We start from the raw sequence: 27,713 nt of genomic DNA on the forward strand, positions 1-27,713 counted from the left end.
ATTGCTTTCAGAATTCAAAACAGATGGATAGCTGATGAAATTACCAAGAATACACTTTTCAGCCAACAAAAAAAAAAAAAAAAAAAAAAAAACAAATTAAACAAACCACCTTTCTGTTAAAGAAAGTTCCAGCACTATTTTGTGTATCTGCTGATAACATAAAAGAAAATAACAATTTTCTTTTAAAAATACAAAATGTATAGACTTAATCTATACAGAATTATTTTCTTCTCTGAAAGCACAGTTTTAATGCAAAACCACATAATCAGGTTTAAAGCCTCTTGTCTCAGCTTTACCTCATGGGTAGGTATTTGAACATCAGTGGTGCTGCCCACAGGGCAACGTGCATCCTGATCTCACTACCATCACTGAAGTGCAAATTGTGAAGCCAAACAGCAATCTTAAAGCAGGCTTGTCACCAAACTTGCCTGGTTCTTAAAGTATCCCACAGTTTTAGAAATTCACAGTAATAGTATGTGCATTGCACAGAGCAAAAAGTGACAGTTATTTGATGGAAATATTTCCTGGAATTTTCACGCCACATTTCTGCAGTTTTACAGATCAGACAGGACAGACTTCAGCTGCCCCTCCCTAATTTTTACAGACTTACTGGTGGGTTTTTAATGAGTATGCAAAAAAGTTTTAAAAATCAAGAGCATCAGAATCTTTTTCTCTTAATCTTTGTGGCTTAAACTGCTTTAGCAGCAAAAACAGTGCGTGTGTGATGGGGGAAAAGACACCACAAATAGACAGCACTCTTATCAAGTAATTAAGTAATTTGATGAACCCCATACATCGAGATAGACAAATTTCATGTCTTGATAGTTTGGCTGTGCTGGGAAAGTGAGTAGGGGGTATAATATAGGGAGGAAGAGAATTCATTGGTAGAGGGTCATATTCATTATGATCCGTCTTTATTATAGACTCAAGCATTTTATTTTCACTGTTTAACTACCGTGAACAGCTCCTCAGCATGCAGTGATTAATTGATTCATAAATCATGGTGCCTCTTTATGCACAGCAGCAAAAGAGCAGTTCCAGCCACAGAAGCCCAGGAGAGTCATATAAGCTGATGGGAAACAACAGGAGGCTGAGGTCTGATCAAGCCTCAAGCTGGTCATTTCTATTCTGTGCACAAAGGGGGTCAGAGCATCAAAGTGTGTCAGGAAGGCAGGAACTGGATTCTGCACCAGCCCTTCCCCATTAACCTTTGGGAAAGGGACTGGTGGAAATCAGGGGGAAAAAACAGGATACAAAATCTGTCAAATCATGTTTTCCACCCCAGACCATAACTAGGTCAACAGATCACATCAGATATAGGCATCCACTCCATGATGCCAGGTGTGCCAGGAAATGATTCTCTATTTTCACCATAATGAGCTAGGCAAAGCTGCCTATACAGCTGAAGTGAGGTACGAGTCTCCTTTTCAGGCTGCTCCACGTCAGTGCAGGAAAAAAAATCCTTGCTAGCTCTTCTTTCAGCTAGCAAGTGCCACAGAGGTGGTTGCTGTTCTTTGAAAGTTAACTCCCCTAAAGCAACTGGGCTTGGACCCAGGTAATTATATACAACATTCAGATCCAGCAGCACTTGGAACATGGAAATTCTTGGATACTATGATAAATATTCCAAGGAAATAAAGCCTTCTCTAATGTAAGCAAATGTCAGCATGATATAAATATTCAAGTAGCACACCAAGTTTAAAGAGTGCTGGACAGCAGTGAATTCAGCTTCATCTCAGTGTTAAAACAAACATCAGATTGTTCTGTGATACAACAATAAACAGACAGAGAAAGAAAGAGAGGGAGGGAGAGAAGAGGGCAGACTGTTCCTCCTCAGGAGCAGAAAGAAAAAACAGGCACAACCTGAATTGATTACTCCCAAGATTGGTCCTACTAATCTATCATAATCTATTAGATGGATAGTTCAATACTGGATCCAAGTCCAGGATATGAAACAGAAAAGGCTATGGAACAGCAAATAAATTTGGATAAACGCAGCTTCCAGAAAGAAATTAGTCATATTTTGTTCTCAAAACAAAACAGATAGAGCCTGGAGAGTTGACTTCCTTATTTTGCACTAGGCAGCTCTACTATAATTCCACAGAAGTGGCTGATAGTCTTACAACATATTAGCAGGCAAGAGGCAAAAGCTGAACAATTCCTATACCTTTGCTAGAAGAGCAGATACACTGCACTTGTCGTCTCAGTATTTTATCTGCACGCAATTGTCTGCACACATTCCCCTAGAATGCTTAATAATTCAATAACCAATATCTTGCCCCATATAAAAATGACAGGCAAGCCTTGCTGGATAAGCACTTTGAGCCAGCTGCACAGAGGAGCAGGAGTTGAAAAAGGTTAAGTTGAAAAAGTCTCTAGAGAAACATGTGAGGTCTAAGAAACTCCACACTCCCTGGCACAGGAGCAGATTTGCTTGTGAAATCTGAGGTTGACACTGGAAATACCATTTATATTTTGGCACTCATTTCCAGTCCTGACAGAACAAAGCATAGTGACACTGAAAACTGAAACACAAATTTAAAAATCACAAGAGAGTTTGCTGTGAGTTCAGGGCAAAGGTTCATGATGGTTTCTCTTCTTGCTGCAATGGTTCACCCAACTTTAGTATAAACAGCATTACTGTAAACTCCTATTCCTATAATAAACAAATGAAGGCATGTAAGAGGTCTGAAAGCTTCAGGAGATCAGCCACAACACAGACCATTGCATAAATGCACGAGGCAAGCAGCAAACTAAACAGAGTGCACACTGAGCTATTCTGCAAGAAGCCTTTTCACATTACCTTCGAGCTCTCAAGGTCAAGTAAACACCAAGACAGTAACTGATCGCTCACCTTTGTTCCTGAACTAAAAACCCATGCAGGAAAAAAAGAAGATGGAAGGAAATTTTGTGCATTAGAGACCTGTCACAGGTGAGCTGAGGAATTCTTGTTTTACACAGTGAAAACACACACAGAGAACAGGTACTAAAAAAGAAACAGTGAAGTACACAGACAACTCTACCAGGGTTAATGCAGTCCTGACTTCATGGGGAAGAAGGAACTGCCTGATTACTGTATGATAAGGTAATGCAGAGGCATCCTGCAACTCCTTCATACCCCTTCATAAATCTGTACCTTGCTGTATAGTGTTCAGTGTTCTAACTCCATTGCTAGGAAAGCAGATGACAAAGAAAATAATCCTTTCCTTCCTGCCACTCAGCTTATATCCCATCTTCCTCAAGAAAGAAAGCAAACAACACTTCCAGCACGAAGCACCCATACACATTCTACTCTTTTGCAAGCATAGAGCAGGCAGATACTAATATAGGTCACATTAAGATTTCATACATAACTGTATTTGGTCAATGACAGCCTATGCACGTTAAACATTGTAATCTCACATCACTAGCTCTGAGAAAAATCAAATATACAATGGATCTTAAGACCTTGAACAAATTGTTTTCTTCAACACCAATATTACTCATTGCTCTTTACAGAAAGACAAAGTAGTCAATACTAACTAAATCACAGAGGCCAGGTTCCCCTCGAAGATGCTCATAGAAGACTCATGGAGTTCTTTTGTTTCTGAAAGGATCTGTGCAGAAATGACTGCTGGTATGTAATCCATCACACAAGGTAAGGGGAGATGTAGGGGAAAGCCACAATCAAAGTTCTTCCCAGGAAGAAGTGTGTTTTCCAGATTCTCCCACTCCACAGGCAGGGTATAGAAGAACTAATTAAGAAGCTTTAGTAGGAGGCAAGCTTTAGTCTGATTAAAAACCCCATGCTATTCCACAACTGCACAAATATCTCTGCTCTAAACAAAATCCTGTTAGCCCATACATAGTTGGTCTCTATTTAGGAAGAACAAAAATAAGAAAGATGAGGGGTGGGGGAAAGGGAAAAAAAATCTCCTCCATTATTCTCTCTTGAGGGTGTACTTTTCAGCTCAATAAAGAGATTATACATGTAATTTAACTTTGCAGAGGCACTTAGGCTATTTTCCAAATGACTCTGCATCTTAAGTTAAACATATCCTGTCATCTTCTAGGCTACATTTGAGAGAATTTCTGTTTGCAGCATTCCAGAGTCCCAACAGTTGAAAAACAGCTCCTCACCATTACAGTGGCACCACTTCTGTTAAAGTAAAAGTAAGTCCAAATATACTGAAGTCAGATAGAGATTTTCTTCAAATAAGCATGACAGGATATTCACTATGACTCTAAATTAGCAGCACTGCACCATCAAACTGAGCTGGGAACCCTTGGGTAGAAATCACTTCACTTCAGTCAGTAAAGCCTGAATCATCTGAATTATTTAAGTTGGTGGGATCTCTGCCAGCACAGGCAGTCTTCTGGTAAGTAAAAGCCAAGTTTGCACATGAGTGAGACCAAGGGGGCTGCAAGGTGGCCCCCCTTGTTCTATTGTTCTGTACACAGCAACTGATACCTTCTCTGGGCAAGATCATAATCCTCACCCTCCCTGCAACAAGTCAGCCCCCACACCCAACACAGCATCTTCAAATAAGCCACCCATTATCACTCCCAGCTGAGCAAACGAAACCATCTCCCCACTAGAGAAGAACATATTCCACTCTTCCTCCTGAAACTCTCTCCCTTCCCTAGCAGGAACATCCCCCACTGTTACTCCATGCTGGGGACAGTAGAGACAGTGGTCATGAGGAAAGCATAGCAGAATAAGAAAGAGCCTTTTACATTAGCCTGTTTCCAGAAAGCACTGTCTTACCCACTGCAGTAAAAACCTCAGCAGCATTACTATGCCCCACCTCTTTAACTAATGCCATTCTTGTCTGTCAAACTTGGCCATTCTGCTACTGACTTGAGCCTTTCATTTCAAAAAGACAATGAGAGCACACCCTGTCCTACATGAGTATCTCCAAAACACATCTGGGAGACTGGTTCTCTTCAGAAAGAGGGAGAATTAAAAAATCAAGTCTTAATCCTGTCTGGTGTAGCCCTCACAACATTAGTATTTCAAGGTGTTTTTCTTGAGCTGGCACACACAACTGACATTTGGACTTCCATAATTTAACACTTGTCAGTGTTACCCAGCCACTCTGCAGCCAGAAAAATATGTTCCTTTGGTTTAGGCTGTTTTCTTATCTGAAAGAGAAAGTCTGAGCAGGGCTCACCTTACAAAACTTGCAGCAGTAGGAAAGGAGAGAGAAAACCCTGGGAAAATAGAAGGATTAAAAATGGGACAGAAAAAAAGGAGGAGAAAAAAAAGCCAAAAAGTGTTTTCCAATTGCTCCATGGACTGGCTCATGGCTCTGCTGATGGATCAGCACTGACGGACTGACAGACTTACAGCTGTCCACATCTGGCACACAGGTGTTTGTGTTAGCATTTGATAGCTAGACAGCAGCCAGATTTTTAATTGGGTTGGGAAGAAGAGATGAAACAGCAGCAGGAAAATCTAAATACACATTCAGTGGTGCAAATCCAAGTCTTGACCAAAGAGCTTTGCTATGCAGTTGTCTAGAGCTCTGTTAAATCTCTGGCCACAGCATAACAGGGTCTCCTGGAGGGAAGATTCTTCTACAGTTATGTGGCAGACAAACTCAGCTGTTGCTGAAAGGGCAGCATTTGTCAGCACCCTTTTGATAGGACAAAGAATAGAAAAACTGAGAACTGCAGAAACCTCAACTCTTATGCTGGAAAAAGCAGCAGCTCTGTTCTACTTTTTTGCATTCTACTTTCCTGACTGGATATAGAAAGATTGCATTTGCTTTCTTAGCCACCAGAGCACACTATGAGCTTGTGTTCAACTGATTGCTCACCTTGACCCCCTAGTACCTTCCCTGCATCATTGCTACATGCAATTTAGTGTCATGCATGGAGACCAGATGTACTTCAGATGCATTTTGCTCAGGTTTCCAGTCACCTCACAGAAGTCAGTGGCTATTGCTGCCTCTTCACTCAGCTGAGGTCCAGCAGCAAATTTGCCCTAGCTATCATCAGGATTAGATGCTTTCATGATGTTTACATACTGTTAGCCTTATCAACCAAATATTACAGTGGCAGATATGATATCTTTTTGCCATAAAATCCCTCTGATGCTGTTCACAAAGACATTGTTCTGAGTAGCTGGGATTCTTTTAGCCACCCCTTCAAGCTCCTCTGGGATAAGCATAAAGCATGACTGACCTAAGATTACATGAGCCAGACATGTTAAAATACTGGAGTAACATTAGTTTTTCTTTGATCCCTTCAGACCTCTCCATTATTAGAAATCTTGATAAATATCCACTCAACAGATCATTGGGTCCTCTTTGAAAAAACAGGCTACAGTAGCAATTTTTGGTCTGACACACCCCTAAATTTTCCAAGTTTATCTTGCTTTTCCTGAGAGGAAGGCATTGGAGTTCTTTAACAAATGCCAGCACTAAGACCCTGTTGACACAATAACCAGTGACTTCTCAAAAAGCTCATACCTGAAGTGAGGTAACTAAATATCACAAATGAGAAGGTCACAACAGTATTTGTGACACCTATATGCTTACTGTTTCCCTGATTTAAAAGAGGTTTGAGGCAAGCTAAAACCACTTGTAACTGTTTTTCAAACATGAGAATCTTTTATTTAAAGCAAATAATTATTAGAAAGATTACTGTGGGGTTTAAAGATCTAGCAATCTCTAAAGAACTATTCAATATGTAAAACTTTGTCAGCAAATCAATTCAGCTTCAGCACATCTACAACTGACAAAGCATCAGAGAACCAAAAACTTTTGCTCCTCTTCAGCTAACTTTTGTATCCTGCTTTTTTAAACCATTTCTGTAGCTCACTCTAATGCTTTTCTCTCCTAAGAAGCATTATTGTCTTTAAATTGCATGCAAGACCACTGTTTTGGAAGGGAAGAAATAACTAAAAAAAGGAAAGAAGTCAATAGATTGATACAGTTGGTGGCTTACACAATGGGTAAAGAACTTTGCCTTTGCAAAACTTCTTTTCGACTTTGGGTTATTGTATTCTGTTTGTTTTAATTTGCTTGACTTTTGGAAACAATTTTACCATTTTGTCCACTTTACTCTCAGATTCCAATGAGGTGCAGCAAAGCTACCTTTCATTCATCTTGAATATGCTCTCCTCAAGCAACATTCATTCAGGCTCTCTTTTCCGAGTTCTTTTCTGCTGCTATCAGATTTCTGCCCATCTCAGCTGGACTGGAGAGGAGTTGGGAACATCAAGGATATGGCTTGATTAGAATTAGAGCATTGCAATTCTTAGAACAGAATTAATAATGGACAGTTAAAACCTGAAGAGTTGCAGTTTAACAGGGACATTTGAAATTGACACTTTAATCTTCACGTCCCTGAAAATGAAAAGACCAAGCAATCCAAGAAATCTTAATCTTAGCAAATAGAAGTAAGTTTCTTCCCACTTAATTCAAATTAGATGAGCTTATCTGCTTATCTGCACAATAAATATTGTTCCTAACCACTTGGAAAGGGGATCACAAAGACAAATTCACAGTAACAATGAAGCCTCTCCCATGCACGTTCACAGTCAGAAGCACACAAAAAACGAAAATGTATTTGCCTCTTCTCTATGTTTCAACTTTGCATTAGATAGCTGACATTGCTAAGAATGTGTAATTTGGAAATAGGAATGAGTCTCCTCTCTGCACTGGTTCTCAGGTCCTTGTACATGCAGAGCATTCCAAGCTGCACACAAGCCTGCTCCTACCACTCAGTGGCAGTCACATCTCACACTAGTACTGCTGACTGGGGACTTCCATCAGCTTTTCATCTCAACTGAACTAAACATGCATCTCAATACTCACAGAGCTCTTACACAGCCTCTTTAGAAGTTAGTTCCTTCATGGGAATGCACCCAGGATCAAGCAAGTAGGCATTGAGTAAGCTGGAGGGTTAATTAAGAGATCTTGAGAACTGTCCTAAGATGACTATACAATCTTTTAGGCTACAGAAGAAAAAGACAGAATACCTACTTGAAGCTGATGGTGAGACTGGAAGGGGATGAAGGAGAGAGAGAGGAAACAAAAAAAAAAAAAAAATCAAGGCAATAACCTTTGGAAGACCTTTTTTCTCCTAATTTCTGACAAGCAATTTGAAGGTCTGTTGATGGGTTAAACAATTGCTGACCTAGAAGTAAGATCACAACTTTCCTATTAATGAGTTGTATGCTACCCTGCTTTCCCAAAAGACTTTATGCTGTATTTTGGATAGACAGAAGTTGCATAAGAGCATTCTGTAAGCAGCACTGAGGTTTGACACTACCTGTCAAACATCCTCCTTGACACATATCACGTATCAGGCCAGCAGTGGGCTGCTGCTTTAAATAGTGGCCACATACCAGGTATTGACAGCCACTTGCTCCACAGGCAGCCACAGTCCCCTGCTGTCTAGCCATACAGGCTCTCACAGTCTCACTGCCATCTGGTAAATCTTTCCCTCTCAGCAACATTTGGCCTGTTATCCTTATCACCTTCTCACCCCAAGCTATTCACCCACAGAAGGACTCTTCTTCTTCCTTCTACACCAGGACTCTGCAAACTCTCACCGTGTCCAAGACCAAACCACCTTTCAGTGAATCAGCCCCTTGGAAACCACCTTTTAACCTCAGAGAAGGAAAGGCACCACCATCCTGTTCCTTTCCTGCCAGCAGTACAATGGCCATGCTCCCTTCCTGGTTTGCACAGCCTTTTGGAGTCCAGCCTCAGGCTCACCAGGTGCACAGCTCCCAAATGCAGCAGGTGCCCTTCAGCCCTGCTCCTGCCCCTCTGCTGTGACACCCCAGCTCACTCTGCATTCTAACCCCAGCTCAGGTTAACTGACACCATACTTACCACTTCAGGTGTGCATAATATTTATTCATTATTTTTTATTAGAACTTAGGTTTGTTTCTATTAATACTGTGAACTGAGAAAAGAAAAATCTCAGTGCAACCCAGTGAAATTTAATTCTAATAGTATTACACTCTCACTGTGAGTTATGTTTACTTGTGAAAGCTCCTCAGCTTTGATGTAATACCAGACTGTAACCAGATATAGTTTTGCATTTAAAGCTGTTCTATTAGCACAGTTATATTAAGAGCTTGTTAATGATCTAGTCATCAAATTGTCTAACTATAGTTTTGCTTAATTTCTTTTGTGCACACAAAATCACTTATAACTACTGCCTGTGATCCCTGGAACACCTAAAATGAGGTGTAACATATCAAAAACTTATCTTTGGATGTGAATTTTGTATCTGCATGTATGCTTCTTTTATCACTTCTAATCTCATAATATTCTACAGATTTTTCATGTACAATAGGTTAAATATATAGATGCCACTTTTACACTTGTTTATAATATTTTATGCAAGTGAAAACAAGCAAAAATGCAGCAGAAAAATTGAAATCTACCTTTGAGGGTGTTACATGCCCTAACTTCCATGTGACCAAATCTAAAAGCATTAGAGCAGCCATGAAAGAACATTTATTCCACCTAGGATACAGTGCAAGATGCAGGAGCACACCTCAGCTTTTCAGCTGGGAGCAATTTCATGAGCAAAGCTGTTTGCAGATTTCCACTCCAGTTGCAAGATCAGCTTATATTTTATTAGCACAGTATAAATATTTGTGATATGCAAAGGGGAAGAAAGAGAAAAACGAAATCCTGAAGAAACTCATGAAAGTAACAGAAATCTGAACTACTCTCAGTGCAAACTGAGTAACTCTGTCATGACTCCCTTACATACAGCATAAGGAAAATTGCCATGCACAGGACACCTTTTCTCCAGGCAGAGCTCTTATCCTTGGGATATTTCACTGTTTAGCCATGCCAACACACATGGCAGAAAGTGTGTTATGACTCACAGCCTTTTTTTTCTTAAGTCTGCTGCAAACATACCTGCTAAACTTCATAACCCTGTGTCAGTGTGTGACTTTCTACCCAAACTATAAACTCATGTATACTTCAGCTCCACTTCAGCAGTCTCTGCCTGCCTCTGCTGAGGCAGGAATGGCACAGGTTTTGGTATTTTGTGCCAAGAGCAGGTGATAGTGGTGCTATGAGGGGCTGGTGAGTGCAGGAAGATGTGTGGGGAAGACAAGAAGCAGTGGTCAGGACGGAAACTGTCAGGATTCTGAGTGTGGCTTTCCATGACAAGAAGACAGCTCCAAATTCACTCACCATGGTTTTTGCAGAACCTGCATTTGGCTGCTTCTGTGCCAGGTGATCCAGAAGGCACTGACTACACCAGCACTGACTCAAGCTGCCCTGAGGGAAGGTACCAGCTTGGGTCCAGAGGCTGATGGGCTGCTTGGCTGCCAGGCATCTGGTGATGTGAGGATAGAATGAATCTGCAGGCAACTGAACTTGGTACAGAGCACAGTATGATCCTGTGGGCCATGGTCAGCCCCCTGAGACCACTGCTGCTTCTGAACACTCACAGCCAGAAGCAAGCAACATTTACCACTGTGCTTCTCCAGGCTGGTAAATGCTCTGTTTGAATACATATCTTTACAGACAAATTAGGGGAGCTTTGGAGTATAGCTAATAACCTCCTGTTGCTGTCACCTATTAAAAAAAGAATAACACAAACTCAAAAAGTAGGCATTGTTTCAATGCAGAACTATTGGGTTCGTTCAAAATTACTCACACTGTGAAACCCCAGGCTGCCACAGCCAGTATCCCATCCTCTGCACCCTCACAAAGTCCCAAACAATTCAAATGGTAAAGGATGCAAGAGGGCTCAGCTGGAAAGAGTTCTCACTGAGTTCTCAATGAAAGCATTCACAGCTGAAGGAGGCCAAGCACTCCCCTCCCCACATCCATTCTCTGCGAACAGAAGCCTCAAGCCCTTGCTGAGGGACCACAGGGGACAGGCACATAATGAGCCTTCCCTGCCAAACAGCTCAGTGTTGCTGGCCCCCCATGACACCGATCTACAAGTGTGGGCTAAAAACATGTCCAACCCATTCCCACCACAGCTCATGTTCTGTCCTGATTAAGCTGACTGCTGACAACCCAAGAGGGGATCAGCCTCTTGACTTGTGTGGTCTGATAAAGGCTAAGATTACAAATCTTTCTCCAAATAGTCCCCAAGTGAGACACACACAAAAAAAAAAAAAAAAAAAAAAAAAAAAAAAAAAAAAAAGAGGGGAAAAAACTTCCAGTAGAGGCTGGTAACATTAGCCAGTCTTAAACAAAAATACAATATACCTCAAGTTACAGTTTCAGATGAAAAGCTCTCTAGCCACTGAGAAGTATTGATTTCCAGCTTCTGTAAAGATTAAAAGACAATGATCACAACTTCAGACTAGTACAGGACTTCTTGTGCACCCAGTCACAGCATTATCAATAGGGAAATGGGAATTACATCTGAATGAACAAAGCTAATAGTTGCAGAAACAATCACTGCCACTATGGCACTGCTCTTCCCTTTCCCCTCTAACCAAGGGATCCTCTCACAATTAATCTGCAAAGTAACCCTCTAAATCAAGCTCCATGTTTCCCCATTACTGATTCAGAAATCAAACCCAAGAAAATCCAGATATACCTTCTTAAAAAAAATCATTTATAATCAGCAGAATAAACCAATGACCTCTTAAAGTACTTTCTACAAATTTCAGCCACCACTGATTTTTAAAATCTACATACATGTATAACTCATACAGCCAAAAAAAAAAAAAGAAAATCTGATTTTTGTTATTTATGGACAGAAAACCAACATCTGGATTTAGATTTTTAAAAAAACAACTAAAAAAAATAAACAACAACAATGGCGTTAACATCATCTGAGAAAGAAAACAGTGCAAGGAAGGGACAAACAAGGAATAGTTATTTTACTGGTTTAATTTTTTTTTTTTCCCCTAAATAGCTAAAAGCTACATATCCAGAAAGAAAACAATTGTGAGAAAACTCTCCTACCACTGCATTACCTTATTTTCCTTAGTTTCATTTCCAGAGCTTGGGTCTCATTTTATTATTAATCTCTATCTCTCATACACACCTTTACTCCTGATCCAGGCAGACCCAGACAGTTCCCAGACATTATTCTTCTCTGAAGGAGATGAGGCACAAGCTAAGGAGCATGATGTCCTGGAATTAGCACCCAATCTCACTATTTCTATTTCTAGTGCTGGAGCAGAAGAGTAGCACTGAGATGGAGATAAGACTGAGAGTCAGAGGGTTGAGGGAGCCTGAGCGGGTCAGCAGTGATTTAAAGGTGCCACTTTAAAGGTTTTAGGCCAGATTCCCAAAGCATGGAGCACTTTGCAGCCAGCTCCCACAGCAGTATCTGCATCCCTGACCTTGGTGCCTACAGCTCTTAGATAAGCCATGAGGAGCAACAGGGACTCTTGAGCAGTGACACCTGGCAGGGAGGCCAACAACCTTGCAAAGAAAAGCTGCCAAACATGAGGTTGTTTATTTAATGAAACATTAATTGTCCATTGTCATCATCCCTTCTACTCAGGACCTGAGCAAAGGTTAGAGAATGCCCTACAATAATTCACTCTTAGTTTGTATTTACTTTTTCTTATGAGCAAGTGACACAAGCAGAAGGATCCTAGAATTCTGCACTACTCAAACTAGCAAGAACACAAGCTGTGTCTCATAGGAAAAACAGACTGCATTTGCAAGCTGGAAGCTGCATGCAAGTACTGATTCCTGTATGCCAACCACTCATTATTCCACTTTGGAAGCATACAGTGGCTCCACCTGATATGCTGTAAAGTGGAGATTTTTTTTTCCACCTATACTTCAATTTTGCAGATGGATATATAGTTGCACTGCACAATCAAATTATTTGGCATTTTTAAGTACAAGCATTTTAGCTACTTTTACATCCATCTGTACCTTAAAATTTGGTTTGATATTTGTAAGCAGAACTGTGGCTCCAGCTCACAGGATCTGAAATTATTTTATCAACACCACACAAGCTACATCTAAGGTCCTCTAAGGTTTTCCAGATGTGATACTAGAACACTGGGATCTTTTTGTTTTATTAATGCTTACAGTGTCCCCATTGACGACTCCACTGATTACCAAAGGGACTGGCAGTCTGGAGTTACTGGAAAGCTCAACTCCCCCTCCCCTCCCCTAATTTTAAATGCTCTTCATGTTCTCAACTAAACCCTGTATTTAGTATTGCAATTTAACTTACTCTCCCAAGTTACCATCCACAGAATGTTTTCTGGCATGCTCACAAAATTTCACCAGAGACCTTTTCTGGCATCCACTTCTGTAGCATTTTCTGAATTTATTATGCAAAACTTAAGGGACATGGAAAGGGAAGGATTACAGAGCCATCAGCTGGTATCCAGTGCAAATATTACTAATGAAATCCGATGTGTATGTGTATCAGTTTTTATGGGTTTAAAAAAAACCCAAACCATTGAATACACCACTACTTATTACATTCATTTTATTTCTAGGGAGAATTATACCTGCACAGCTAGAACATTCTACACCATCTTCCACAACAGATGTGAACCTCTCATTCCCCACCCAACCTTCTGCCCCTGTTCCCAGCCAGACTTTGTACAAAATTGGTTTCACACTTATACTTGGCAGCAATGCCAGACATATAAGATGCATAAGGTGTTTGCAGCCCTCTTCCACACAAATAAGCATCTCTGTCCTGAACTTTGTTATGGCTAGTTTCCTCATGCCCATGTTGGTATTTAAAAAAAAAAATCCACACAGAATAGTGTCTTTGCTATTTAATAGCATATAAAGAACTCTCAGAGGGCAGTACAAAAAGAAACCTCAAAGGTTTGAAGACAGCCCAAGTTATTCCTCTCAATCACATTTAGAAGTGTTTTGAACTTCAAGATGGAAATTTGCAATGCACTGAATAAATAATTCCGACCCCTTCTTGCAAAATCAGTTCCAAACAGAAATTGTAAAACCATGCACTTCCTATACTCTACTTGCTCAGGTCCCCCGTTCTGGCTGACCCAAGAGTACTTGTATGTTCTTCAGTGAAAAGCAAAGCAACAGAACCTCAGAACAGCTGAGTTTGGAAGGGACCCCTGGAGATCATCTCTATACAACCTCCCTGCTCAAGTAGGAACACCTAAAAACAGACTGCCCAGGACCAGGCCTGGTCCAAATAGAATTTGAGCATCTCCATGGACTCCACAACCTCTTTGGGCAACTTGAGTCAATGCTCAGTCACCTGAATGTTCAGATGAAGGCTCCTGACTTTTTTCCTCATTCCTTGGGGAGCAATCCAGATCTGTGTGGGTTATGGCACCTGGCAGAACAGATGTTCAAGTCACCATCTGGGACATGATTGCTAAAGATTCCCCATCATTGTACAAACTCACTATATACCACAGCAACCACTATTCAAAGTCTTTCTCCCTTGCTTCCTCAGATGAGGGAATCCTCAGGCTTCCTTTACAGTGACAGAGCAGAAATCACTGACTGTACATGTACAAACTGGGCTCAGAACTCAAATGGTCAAGTCTACATTGTGGCACACTCCAAAGCAGGAGTAAATGTGCAGAACAGTGCTGTGCACCCTGGGACAAGCTCTGCCTGGGTGGGAAGCAACTGTGGTCCTGCTGACAGATTTGGGACACTGCCTTAAGCCTACCCTTGATTCAATGCATTAAAATGTCTTTAGGTCTCATCTCAGGAAAGTGATTCCTATGTCATGTTTCATTTGCAGCTTTAGTACATCACTCATGAGAGAGATTCATGAAACAGGTTGCCTAAGTCACTACGAGCAATGTCTCAAACAGAAAGGATTTCTTTAGGGTAAAGTCAGGCTGCAAGCCAGTGCTCCTCCATGTAGCCAAACAAAGCTGTAAAGAGACTTCCACAGGGAGGGACATACTTGAGCCACAACTTACAGAAATGTTGTCCCTTTGCCTTCTACAAAGTTCATTTAATTTTAAAACAAGTACGGAAACAGAAGTAAATAATATAAGAAACAGCCCAGATGGTCATTTTGAATTATATCACAGCAGTCCTACATGCAGAAAAGTCCCATGTGAGGGAAATGTGTGTCACAACTACCACAGAGCTGTAAAAATCTTGGCCAGCAAACATGGTGTGTGGGTAGCTGGAGACCCACAGCACCCTGCTCACAGCTGAGGAGCTCCTTGACTTGGATCACTGAGATTTGATGCCTGTACAAAATTCAGTTTTCAGATGTTTGCCATATACCACCCTCTCAATTCTGCTCTTGGGAGAGCACAGAGGAACAGACATGAAGAGCTGTGGGTGCTGAACTGGCCCCCTCTCCCTTCCCTTCTCAACACTCTCCTGCCCCTTTGAGGGTTTCCAGCTACCAGAAACTTTTCAGGAGTCAAGATACCACTGTGATATGTTAGTGACTAGAAAAAAATTAAATAGCAACCCTGTAAAGCTAAAAATAAATGTAAACTCTTCTGGTATTGGTTGGGTGGGGCAGATGGGGAAGTAAAATACAGTAACAAATCCAGATATTATGCAACTTACTCCGCAAAACATCTTTTCTTGATTATGCTTATTAGAGAGCTCCTATCCAAAACCTCAAATTACCCTAATTTGAAACACATTAGATTTTTCAATGTAAAATACTAACCAAAAGAAACTAAATCTTGCAAGAGCAAGAAGGAATCTGATTTTTTGCCTCTAATGATAAACAACTTTCACTGCAGTCAGAAAACAAGAGCAGGTCTTTAGCTCTTTAAAGTGCTCTATATCCTTTAAAACACTCAGGGCCTGGTTTTGCTCACACTAATTCCATTAGTACTGAATTTCAGGACTGCATCTTTCCATTTTCCCTCCACACACAGCCCTAAAGCTTTCTTTTATTCCTCCCTCTTCTATAAGTATTGCAGAGACATGCAGCACCTTTACATTCTTTTCAGCTTTTTGTGAATTAAAATAAAGTCCTTCCATAAAACATAGGATTTCGTTGTATATGGCACTTCAAACAACTGTCAGCAAACACAGCACACACAAGTCACCCTTGAGGGAAATGCTAGATCACTGCATGCTGAGAATTAACTCTCTTTTCCACTGTCTCTGACAAATGGAGAAAATAGTATTCTCATTTAAAATTAGAGAAGCTTAAATAAGGAAAAAATTGGTTCTTGAAGCATTTTATTTTCACCTTTCAAAAGCAACAAACAGAAAAGCAAGTTTCTGGAACTTTGACCATGTTTTCTCTCCATAAGCAACCTTCAACCAAACAGCTGAGCAAATTAATACCATCAAATTATTTGTTTGTTTCCTCAGCACCCACTACTTCAAAACAGCTCATGAATATCAACCACTCAACTGAGCCATAATTTGAAAAGCTCTGACTTTGAAAGAACTACTGCTCAAGATTTTAACTTTCATTAAAAGGGCTTCTAACCAACACCCTGTCAGCTTAGCTGTGCATGTAAAGATTTAACATTTTAAATTTTTTAGGTATGGTGGAGAAACATTAATAGATGGAGGGTGTTGACTGAAGTGAAACACAAACTCTAGTGAGCAGACATTATGAAAGTGGATATTTGGACATTTTGCTCTGCCTAAATTCTACTGCACTCACCACTACAGTATGTGATCATCTTTCAGCTCTAAAATTAAACTGTTAGTTTTCATCTTCTCTCCAGATGGAGAAGCAAATAAAATAGAGTATGAACACTTCTTTTGACATCCCAGGTGCTTAGACCAACTGACGTCGACCACACAAATCACAGTGTATTCAGCTAGAGAAAACCAAATCAAAGAAATAACTTTGTATGTGAAACAGGCTACAGAGAGATTTGCAATGAGTTTTGAGACTCACCCTCAAGCTAGGTGCACAAGGGCTATATTTCAATCAGAAATATGCATTTTTGTAGTTTCACTCTGACTAGCCTTGGATATTCAGTTTCTACTCCAGAATTTTAATTAATAGTTCAGTTATGCTAAGCCCTGAGCACTCCAAGCTTGGCACTGTGTTTCCCTGGAAGTCATTGCACAGAGGGGAGAGCAGATTGCATTGCCAAGGAGGCTTGAGCAGTAGCAGAAATGCATCAGACTGAAGGCTCTGTGCATTGCACATTTCTTTACACATAGCCACTTCACCTTTTAAGCCTAATTTAAATCTTTAAGGTATACACAAAAGCTCAAGGTACAGATTTATGCCCCCCAAGCCATGTTCCATGCAGCACAGACTAGCTAACAGATATCACTCAAATTCTGATACTTTCTCTATTGGATTAGCACTCTTAATTAAGAAAAAATAAATTTGTTCTCTGCTTTGACCGCCATAAAGTTGTTTCACAAACCCACAGACTAGCAAGAGTACACTGCCAGTCATTCTCCTATCTGTTTCCATACAGATCATCACTGTGTTTGACAAGTGACCAAAGCCCTGATATCAGGGAACAGAGAGAGATACTAAGAACAAAACTAGAAGCAGTTACACCCCACCTGAAAGTCAGCTCCTACCCAGATGGCAGATGAATTAGCACTCGTGTGAGTGGAAGGAGTATATTAATTATTTTCCCCCTACCAAGACTCCCTTAGTGAGCTGATGAGATATCCACCTTTTTTCCATCCAACAAAAGATTTAGCCCATCTTGGGAAGCAGGCTGTTAGTCAAAGACAAAAAAATTCAACATGATGAGAAGGATACAGTAAGCCAGTACAAATGGAATTTGTGCAGGAAGTTGAAGCAAATGGAAAAGAAAATCAAAACAGTCAGCAAAGTGAAACTTTATTGACCAAGGGAAGGCTCATTCATCACATAAAAAGTTCAGCATAGAAAACATTAGCCTTCCTGACCTGGAATCTGTGATAAGGTCAGGATCCTTCATTTAGGGATCTCTCAATGACAAGTCCAACTACTTCAGAGATAAGATTTTATTAGTGCTACTAAAATACAAATGGAACCTGGAATTGTTTTTTTTTTTTTTTGCTAGTGCAAGCACAGTTTTTGTCTTAGGAATCCATGTGGAATCTGAGAACCAGATCTTTAAATTACAGCAGTCCACACACTTGGCAGACTTTGGGGCACAGTTGCAAGTGCAGTTGAAGTATTTTGTGGCTTTCATATTCTGTACCACAACTTCAATCTATTCTGAAAAGCTGACAGTTATACACACCTAAAAAAGACAAAACCAAGACTATTAACAGTTCCTCACTGACACAGCAATAAATCCAAATGTAACATCAGGCATGAAAAGAAGATATGATGCAAAAAAGAGTTCAATTCAGTTCATACCTGAACAGCAGTTGGATAGTATCATAAAACTATATACCAAGATGGGATACCCTGATATCACTTGAGCCAAAGTACATACTACAGTTAGAGGAGGAAAACAGGTCACTTTTAAGAGTGTCTGAATTGGTAAAGTCACCTTTTGAGGACTTTCACAGGCTATAAAAATACCCTAAATACATCAAATGGTTTGACTAAGCATTATACTGCATGTAGTTTAGCAAGGATAAAATACTGAAATACATTGCAAGTCATTTTCTCCACTGAAAAAGCAAAATTGTTGCTGGTGATTTATTTACATGGTTTCCTAATACAAACATCCTGAAATTCCCTAAACACAAGGGCAAAGACTTTGCTTTGACCAGCTTTGCTTACATTCTCCCAGAAGTATGGACATTCCATATGGACACTCCAGATAGTATCTATGCAGAGGAAAGGTCACAGGTAATAGAAGGAAAAGTACTCACAAATTGTGGAGAGAATGTCACAAAATAATACAGCATAAAAAAATACTACACTTCTCTCTTCCACAAGCAGTTTGAATAGGAGCAGGGATGAAACTTGATGAGTCAGCCTAGCACCAGATAAAGTCCACGACCATGTCACTTTGTTTCAGTTCAGACTCTTTACCTTACAATTGTCAGACCATTTCTTCACTTTGAAAAACATCACCAAGACAAAGGTCTCTTAAGATCACCACACAAAGCACGTGTTTATGTTCTGGAGAATCATACAATACTGTCAAATACAAATCACAAACAGGAAACTTACCTTAAGCACAAACAAAATGTGATTTCTGCCAGCTCTCATCTTTTAAATCAGCTTAGGCACTAAAGAATAATTCCACCTACTGCTCAGAAGAACAAAGGGTAATGGGGTGATTTAAGGCTTGGTTCATGCAGTTCCTAAATGACCAGAAGACTATTCCAAAAAACATACCCTTTAAAGTGTTTGGAAAAACCAACACGAATAAGAGAAGTGCAGCAGCACCCCTGAGATGACAGAAGAACAACAGATCTGTAATTTTTTTCTCCATCAACCCACAGACTGGATATCAACCTTGGACTCCCCTTTGGTAAAATATTGGTAAATAAAGCACAGTCAGGCATTCTTGCCCCTCTGGTCTAAGTAATGACAGGTACAGGAAAAGAGCACCATCTCATGAGAGGATGAATCTGTCTCTGCTGTGGCAGGTGTATTTATATCCAAGAAGCATCCAGAGAACACAACCAGGTTAAACTGAGAGCCTTTGCAGAGTCAGGAACCAAATCCATATATTCCAAATCCTGCAAAAAGGCATCAGTTGTCTTCAGCTAGGGTAAGAGGATGCTTTCAAGATTATTTTGTTAATAGTAAACAATCAGGGAACAGAATGTTTGTTCTTTGTCCTTTCTTAATCCACACTAAAGACAATTTATGAAAGAAATACAGCAAAACCCATAAATATGTTAAAATTAGATATAGATTTCTGAATACTGAAATTAACAATAGCCTCATATAAGTCTGCTTTATGAAGTGATGGCTCCTTGGGATGCGAAAACAAGCAATATAGGTGTTATATAAAAGAATAAAATAAAAAAAAATTTAAAAAAAAAATCAAACAACCCATACATACACACACCTTCCCATAGAAAATAAAACCCTCACGATAATCAAAAAATGGTAAAGCAAACAACACCAGTTTAGTGTATATAAAAACAAAGAAAAAAATTACTACACAATTGAAAATTTACAGTAGTTTTCAGACCAGGGAGGCTAAAACTTGTTCAATAATCAGAGTTCCACCCAACATAGAAGTGGCCTTTTCTGCTGGCTGTAGATTGATTTTCTTAGGTTTATCCCTGAAGGCAATGTATCTTTCTGAATGGATCTCTTTCACTCCTGTTCTCAGGAGCAGCAGATTAACAATTGATCAAGGTTCTCCAGTAAAATGAAACTGCTTCAACTTTAGCATCATCCACAGGATGGGCCCTTAGAACTGTTGGGACTTCAGCACCTTACAAAAGAAGAAAGACTAGTGAATTTCTGATCTGGAATTCACTAATGATCTGCTTGTCCTCACAAACCCATTTCTGACAGCTCCAGTGCTGATACAGATTAGCAGAGAGTTTAGAATCATGGAATCGTTTAGGTTGGAAAACACCTTTAAGAGTATTGAGTCCAACCATTAACCCAGCACTGCCCAGTCTACCACTGAACCACGTCCCCAGGCACCATCTTTACACATCTTTTAAATACCCTCAGGGGCAGCAACTCAACTACTTCCCTGGGCAGCCTGTTCCAATCCTTGTCAACCCTTTCTGTGAATAAGCTGATATCCTGCCTAGACCTCCGCTGGCCAGATTGAGGCCATTTCTCCTTGTCCTGTCACTTTTTCCTAAGAAAGAGAGCACCACCACCTCACTTTAATCTCTTTTCAAGCAGTCCTAATGACTGACAAGATCTCTCACAAGACTCCTTTTCTCCAGGCTCAGCTCCCTCAGCCATTCCTTGTAGGACTTGTGCTGCAGACCCTTCCCCAGCTCCGTGTCCCTTCTCTGGACACTCTCCAGCCCCTCGGTGTCCTGGCAGTGAGGGGACATTGACACAGCACTCGAGCTGTGGCCCCACCAGTGCCCAGTACAGGGGACAGTCCCTGTCCTGGTTCTGCTGGCCACTCTATTGCTGATACAGGCCTGGGTGCCATCGGCATCCTTGGCCACCTGGGCTCATGCTGTATGCCTGAAGCTTGGCCTACATCTCTTATACATTTTGTATCTACAGTTCACATGTGATTTCTGAGATTAAATACAGCTCTTCAACAATCTGACTTCACAGTGGAATACATTTAGAAAGAGGGGGAAAAAAAATTTAATAAGCATCTTTATACACTGTCTACAACTCAGTGCTGCCTACATCTGGACAAAGTACAGAAACTGATTTTAGAAACAGCAGGTCCTGGTAATACTCAGATGGGAAAAAACATGGGAATCCTGTGTACTAGGGGGAAAAAAAACCCACATATGCTATTGAATATTGGGTCACCGCTAAATACCTGATGAAAAGGAATTAAAACCGAAATTGTCTATATGCAATGGCATATTTAGTTACAAGGTTATGAACACCACACTTTTAGACATGTTACAACCTAAGCCTATCATCTTTGCCACACTAGAGGAGGAACAACAGTATTAAGGAGCAGAAAGGTGACCCATAACAATACTAGGAATCTAGATCCCACACATGTTCAGGTCTTTATGAAGAGAGGCCATGATCAGAAAAGTCAGGAAATTAAAATTGTTATCTTCTTTAAATATAGCACCAGGGCAATCTAAATGGAGCTGAGAAGAGTAAAGAGGTACTACAAGTCAGGAGGAAGCAACCTGCAACATTCCTAAGGGATAGTTTTACTGCCAGCTCAGCACCCAAGGTCTCACAGCCCCCATTCTTCCTTGCAGAGCTTTTGTTATTGAGCACCATGATACCTGCAGTCCTGGGCACTTGCCCAACAGAGTTCAGCTACTCAACAAAAAAGCCACACTCCAGAGAATGGAGGTCAGGAGACAACAAATGGACCCTCAAGCTCTTAGCTTGACAATTTCATTGAATTTGGCCATAATGGTAACTCTGCTACTTGACTACTTGATACAGTGCCCTACACACTTAAAAACAAAAGATTAAAATTAAACAAAAATCTTTTCAACCAGGCACCTTGTTAGAGGACACTGAACATTGTATACCTGGGCAGAGAAATGCAGAGTTGTAAATCCCACCCATGACTGGACAAGTGGTCACATCTCTGAAGTTGCCCTACCCTACATCCCAGCTGCAAGGCTGCAATGCTCACAAGTCCCCTGCCAGCCCTCAGCTGGGGTTTATCCTCTCCCCTCCTCTCTTCCAGCTGCATTAAACCATCTGTGCTAGAGTGAAATGGCTCCCTGCTTCTGATAGATTGTGTTTATGGCTGCCCCTGGAATACACTAGTTGTACCAAAGGGATGCAATTTCAACATATCCATCCTTTACAATTGTATTAACATCTGGCAGCTACTGACTGGCTGTCGAGTGCAAGAAAAAAAAAGGGCACAAAAACATCTCTGAAACAAAAAGATGAGGTGTAAAATGGTGTTGGGTTTTTAATTAAAAGCCAGTTTCTGAGGTTTCTTCCCATAAACTTAACCAGCAAAAGACTTTCACTTTTAGAAACAGGGGAATTACCATCAACTTTGAGCTAAGTAGGTACTTTGCAAGCAGCATTGAGAGAGAGTTCATGGAATCTGTTCTCTATCACATGCAGAACACAGCCCAGCCACCTGCAGATGTGCCTCAGCCTCCAGAGGCAGGGGGCCTTGCCCCAGCTCTTCAGCAACAGGAAGCTGTCAAATCACTGAGAAAAGCCAACAAGACTCCCACAGTTAAACTACAATTTCATCCCCATCACCACTATTCTATATGCATCTCAGTATTCAGCAGTAGATCCTTCAAAATCATGTCTACATTTCTGCTTTATGTGTTCTGTTTCAGCCCTTTAACCTTTCTAAAAACCACAATAGTACAAGAGAAACCAGAGCCAGAGCCAAATCTAGGCAAATGTGCTTCCCAAGAATGGGACTTACAAGCAACTCCAAGTCAGTGATAAATTCACACTGCTCTCAATAATCAGAGAGTTTGGTTAACAGTGAAATAATTACCTTACTTGTCTGATGATAAATAAATACCATTTTTGAAATCTCTTCTCCCACAACTTCCTGCTGAGAGATCCTGCAATCAGTATCTCTAAGGTGTCCCCCAAAAAAGCCTGTCCAAAACACTTGGAGAACAAATGCAGAGGAGCAGAGCTTGCAACCCCATTTACAGAACAGCAGGTTCCACAGGGAATGCATGGACAAAAAAATATTTCAGACACCAAGATCTGGCCTGCTGTTGTAGAGAATGTCTTTGTGCCACTGCTGATCAGATGGAATGAGAGTATCTCTCCAGAGTTTAAAGAGTCAGAATATTTTTATTCTTGTTATACATGCCTATGAAATACAGTATTTTGCTTCTATCTTTTGTGTCCTCACTCCACAAAAGTCTGGATGTTTGTGTAAGGCATGGACTGTTTCCTACCATCAAACTCTTATACAGAATACCTACCACTGTCTCAACCACCAAGCAATATACTCAGTTGCTCAGGGAGAAGTTTAATCTCCTCATACAAAATGGTTCAAAAATGGCAAACTTTCTCCTAAGTCCTGTGTTGGCCACTCTGTCTCACTCAGGCAACATGAGTTAACCTATGAGTTACAAATACACTTAACCAAATACTCAGACAACACATTTTGTTCTCAAAAATCTCTTTTCCTAGATGCTGCACCTCAGACTCCAGGAAAATGTTTTCCCCATGGAGGCTTTGCAAGCACTTTCTATATCAAGTTTGCTCTGTCAATTGCACTACCCCACAAAAAGTTCCTTCAAAATAAAAATCACTAACTATTTCTGACCATATAGGGAAAGGAGAAAGGAAATCAGCAGTCCCCAGGTAGTCATGGGCTGTGCATGGCCAGTTTTGTCTCCAATGGTTAGATACAGAATTTCTTCTATACTGGACACTTGAGGACTAGAGTCAGGACCTACACATTGCTGCACAGGCAGACTCTTTGCCTGAGCCCACTAATTGTAACATTCACATGGAGCCTATTTACACGCACATAATATTTGACGGATGTCTCATATCTTTTCTAAGCTTTTTTCTTACTTTGTCTTTGCAAGATGCAATTTTTTTGCCCACACCCCTGGTAAGTTCATTATAAAGTGAGAAAACTTAGTTAACCTGATGGAAAAGAACACCATAACAGGATTTGATCTCACTTCCTTTGATACATGAAACAAATACAGTTACTCCAGGAGACTTTGAGAAACACTTATGGAAAATTACAGGTGATGAATAACCCACAGGAAGACTTATTTTGTTCCCTGAATGCAATACTGAGAATTAAAATAATAGAAAAGAAAAGCTACTAAATCAAATCACATTTTGGTTTCTACCAAAAGCTATATTCATTCCAGTTCTCATGATACTTTTCATCTGCTTCTCCAAGCTTTGCTTTGGCAAGTACGAAAAAAAAAATCTGGTGAATCCATAAGCAGGTCAGATACTGTAACTGTTTTTGTTCAATGCCTAAGTATTTATTTCACAAATTCAAAGAATAAACTTAACTTTCCTGGCTCACAAACACTGTCCTGCTGTTTTCCCTTGGACTAGCCACACAAACAAAAAAAACCAAAAATTTTCCAAGATGAATATAAAATTAGTATTTTATATTCTTGTTTTGTTATATTTTTATAAGCAACTAAGAACCAAAGCAGTGCCCATTCCAAGTCCAATGCAAAACAGCCACTACAGAGAGCAAGGAGCCCAAGACTAAACCTTGTTCTGTTTTTTGGAAGAAATGGATCCATCAGCCTAAAAGGACCCATGGGGCATCACAAAAAACAGCATAAAATATATAGCAAGTCTTCTCCTGTCTGACAGCTAGGAACTCCTTTGTGAAGAGATTTAAATGAAAATCTTGATTCTTAATTACAAAAATTTAGGCCTTTAATGTTTGTTGCACATACTTCTGGTGCATCTGTCTTTATTAAATAATCACATGGAAGACTGTGCAACAAACTTCCAGCTACTAGAGAACAGAAATCCAAGACAAACATGATCTGACCAAGTCATATATCATTTGCTCGTAACAGATCCAATATGCAGCTCCGACAAAGTCATCTGTTACTAAGCTTGTGCTGAAGACTTCAGGGATCACCTTCATCACAGCAGTTAACAGCCCAAATAAATCTTGTGACAAGACTCTCAGGATTTTATTAACTTTTTTTTTTTTTAAGAAACAAAAAATGCAGCAATTCAAGGTTTCCAAGAGGCTTTCACAGAACAGTGCATGGCTACTGGAAGGAACTTGAAGACAGTCCCTACCTCCTCCTATCGCACAAAGTCTACATCTCTCCAAGCCATTATTTTGGCATAGTCCTGAGATGACAGGAACAGATTTACATTAGGCAAGGGCATCATGTGTGTAGCTTTATCCTGATGTGAGTGGCAGCTGGAGACATTAATTGCCACAGAACCCTACTGCTCCCCTCTAACTACTACCAAGTATGCTGTGAGCCACAGCTCAGAAACCACTGTCAAATTTAAACCCAGCAAAGGCAAAAAAGGAATTTGTTAACACTGTGCTATCATACCAAGCACACTCCATATGTTTAAGATCTGTGATCTTGAGACAATGAACTAATACATTACATAGACCTGCATAAAAATAATAAACTTAGCAGAACCACTTTGTGTGTGTGTATATATGTTTGACAGAAGTCTAGTCACAGATACCAAGCAACATAAAAATCAGGCAACCAGTAGGTAGCCAAAGAAATGCTAAGTTACATTGAGCCTACATCTCCTGACACTACTGATGCCTCTATTCCCAGTTCAGATTTTAACTAGCATTGTGCAAAACAATCACAACAAACTCCAAAGCTAAAAGAAACTGTAAGAGATAGACGCAAGGTTAAATTATGGAAATAAATTAGCTTTGCTCAAACCATTGCAGTTCCAGTAAGAGTCCAAAGCAAAAGGTATCCTCTTTAAATAAGTATTTTCAGATTTTTTTTTAATTTTTTTTTTTATCATAAACCCAAATAAACTGTGTTTTGGAGCACCAGATCAGATGTTTTTACCATCTCTCCCTGCCTGAGATTCTGGCCACAGTAAACAGACCACAGAATCATTTTCTTAAAGCCAAACAAAGGCAGGCTGCTATTAAAAGAACAAAGGAGTAGGAGCCCCAGATCTACTCTCCCTTCAGAGAAGAAATTTATTCCCCAGTTTCACAGGCTCTCCTGCCTGACACCCTGCTGCCAGTCTAGAAAAGTAGAGCATACACTTTAAAAGTTGTTTCTATTTCAGAGGAAACCACACAACTTCACAGACACATACATGGATACAAGGGCTATCCTAGTTTTACATGAATCTTGGTTTTGCTGTGTGGGTTTATACACAATAAGTAAAATCCCACAAAAAATAAGGAAAGGAACACTATCCACTGCTAAGCAGTCTTACATGAAAGGCAGCAGCCTGAAGAAAATGAGACACTTCCCTTTAAGCAAAGTTATTTACAAGGTTCACCATAAAAATAATTTGTTACAAGCCATTTAAATATTCAAAACTAAAAACACTGAAAACTATTTCTCACATTCAAGTGGGCAAATTGTCCAACAACACAAAATAGTAAATCTCCAGACTGGTATTCTTTAGCAAAGCACATTTCAGATAATTCTTCTTATTAACGATAGATATAACACCTAAACTGGGAACATCCATCTTGTTTCCTAGCCCTAACTATAATCAGAGCTAAAATACATGTCAATAGTGCAAAGATCACCAGGTGCCACTACACTTCAAGGGTATTCCAACAGTGTCTCTCACTTCAGAACTTAACACTCTCGAAGAGTACTGAAGTGAGAGATATTACTCCTAAATTGCACTGTTAATATAAATTTGGTGTCTGTGATAACATTCAGTACTCTTGGAGAACCCACAGCTCACAGAAAAGTTGCACAGAAAGATGCTATGAGCCAGAAATCATCATGCAGAAAGTTGCATGGTTGGCTGCACAATTTACTCTCAGATTAAACTTTACACACCACATCTAACCAACTTGAAGCTTCACTTACAGATTTTTACTTCCCATTCAAGCAAATGGGAATGTTGGGTGCCTGAGTATCAGCCACCCAGCCACTGGGATCTCCAACCAGTTCAGCAGAGACTTAATCTCAGAAAGATGAGCTCCCTCAGATGGCTGACTACTTTTAAAACATTTCTAGTGCAAGAGCTGCAGGATATGCTCGATGGCATCTTCTCCAACTGCACACTGGCAATGCCCAGAATAAACTGCAGGGACTAAGGTGATGAAGCCTTGGTTTTGTGAGAAGTAAGAGCAATCAATACAGCCCAGCATTTGAGAAAAGTTTTGTAAGAACTTTAAAGGAAACTCAGACTTAGTCATAACCCTGTTTAATTTATTGCAAAATAGTTATCTTGATTTGTCCATACACACACAAACTCCTCCAATATGGGGTCAGGATTCACAACATGATGACATCTTTCTAAAGGCTAGTGCTTACTCAGATGCAGTTTCCAGTTAAGCAAAATCTGATAGCCAACCACAAGTATATATTTAGATTTACTCTCTCACTTATGCAACATTTTGTTACAGGGAGAAAAAAAAATTTGACCCTTGGAGTTTCAGAGAAATTTTTAAGGCTACAAAAGTAAGAAACATCTAACAAGTGCTGACCAGCAACAGATACAGTATTAAGAAAGAATATATTTAATAGATCAAATATGACATTGCATCAACAAGTTTGATGCAGAAAACAGTCTCTAGATACTTTTCTCATATTAATTCAAGCCAAGACACTAATTCACAACAGATATAATTTGACAAATCTACTTCACATTTTTTTTAGCGTATATCAACTATGATGCTCGATGCTCTTTTAGAATTTATTCCATAGTGCTTTGTC

At 40.1% G+C, this 27,713-nt stretch overlaps 1 protein-coding gene across 1 annotated transcript in view; it reads right to left on the reverse strand.

The window, feature by feature from the left end:
* The window catches only part of KIF26B (kinesin family member 26B), a 264,374-nt gene that overhangs the window by 180,622 nt on the left and 56,039 nt on the right, over positions 1-27,713 (reverse strand). The window lies entirely within an intron of this gene.

The sequence above is a fragment of the Erithacus rubecula genome, assembly GCF_903797595.1.
Source record: "Erithacus rubecula genome assembly, chromosome: 2".
Taxonomy (NCBI): Eukaryota; Metazoa; Chordata; class Aves; order Passeriformes; family Muscicapidae; genus Erithacus; species Erithacus rubecula.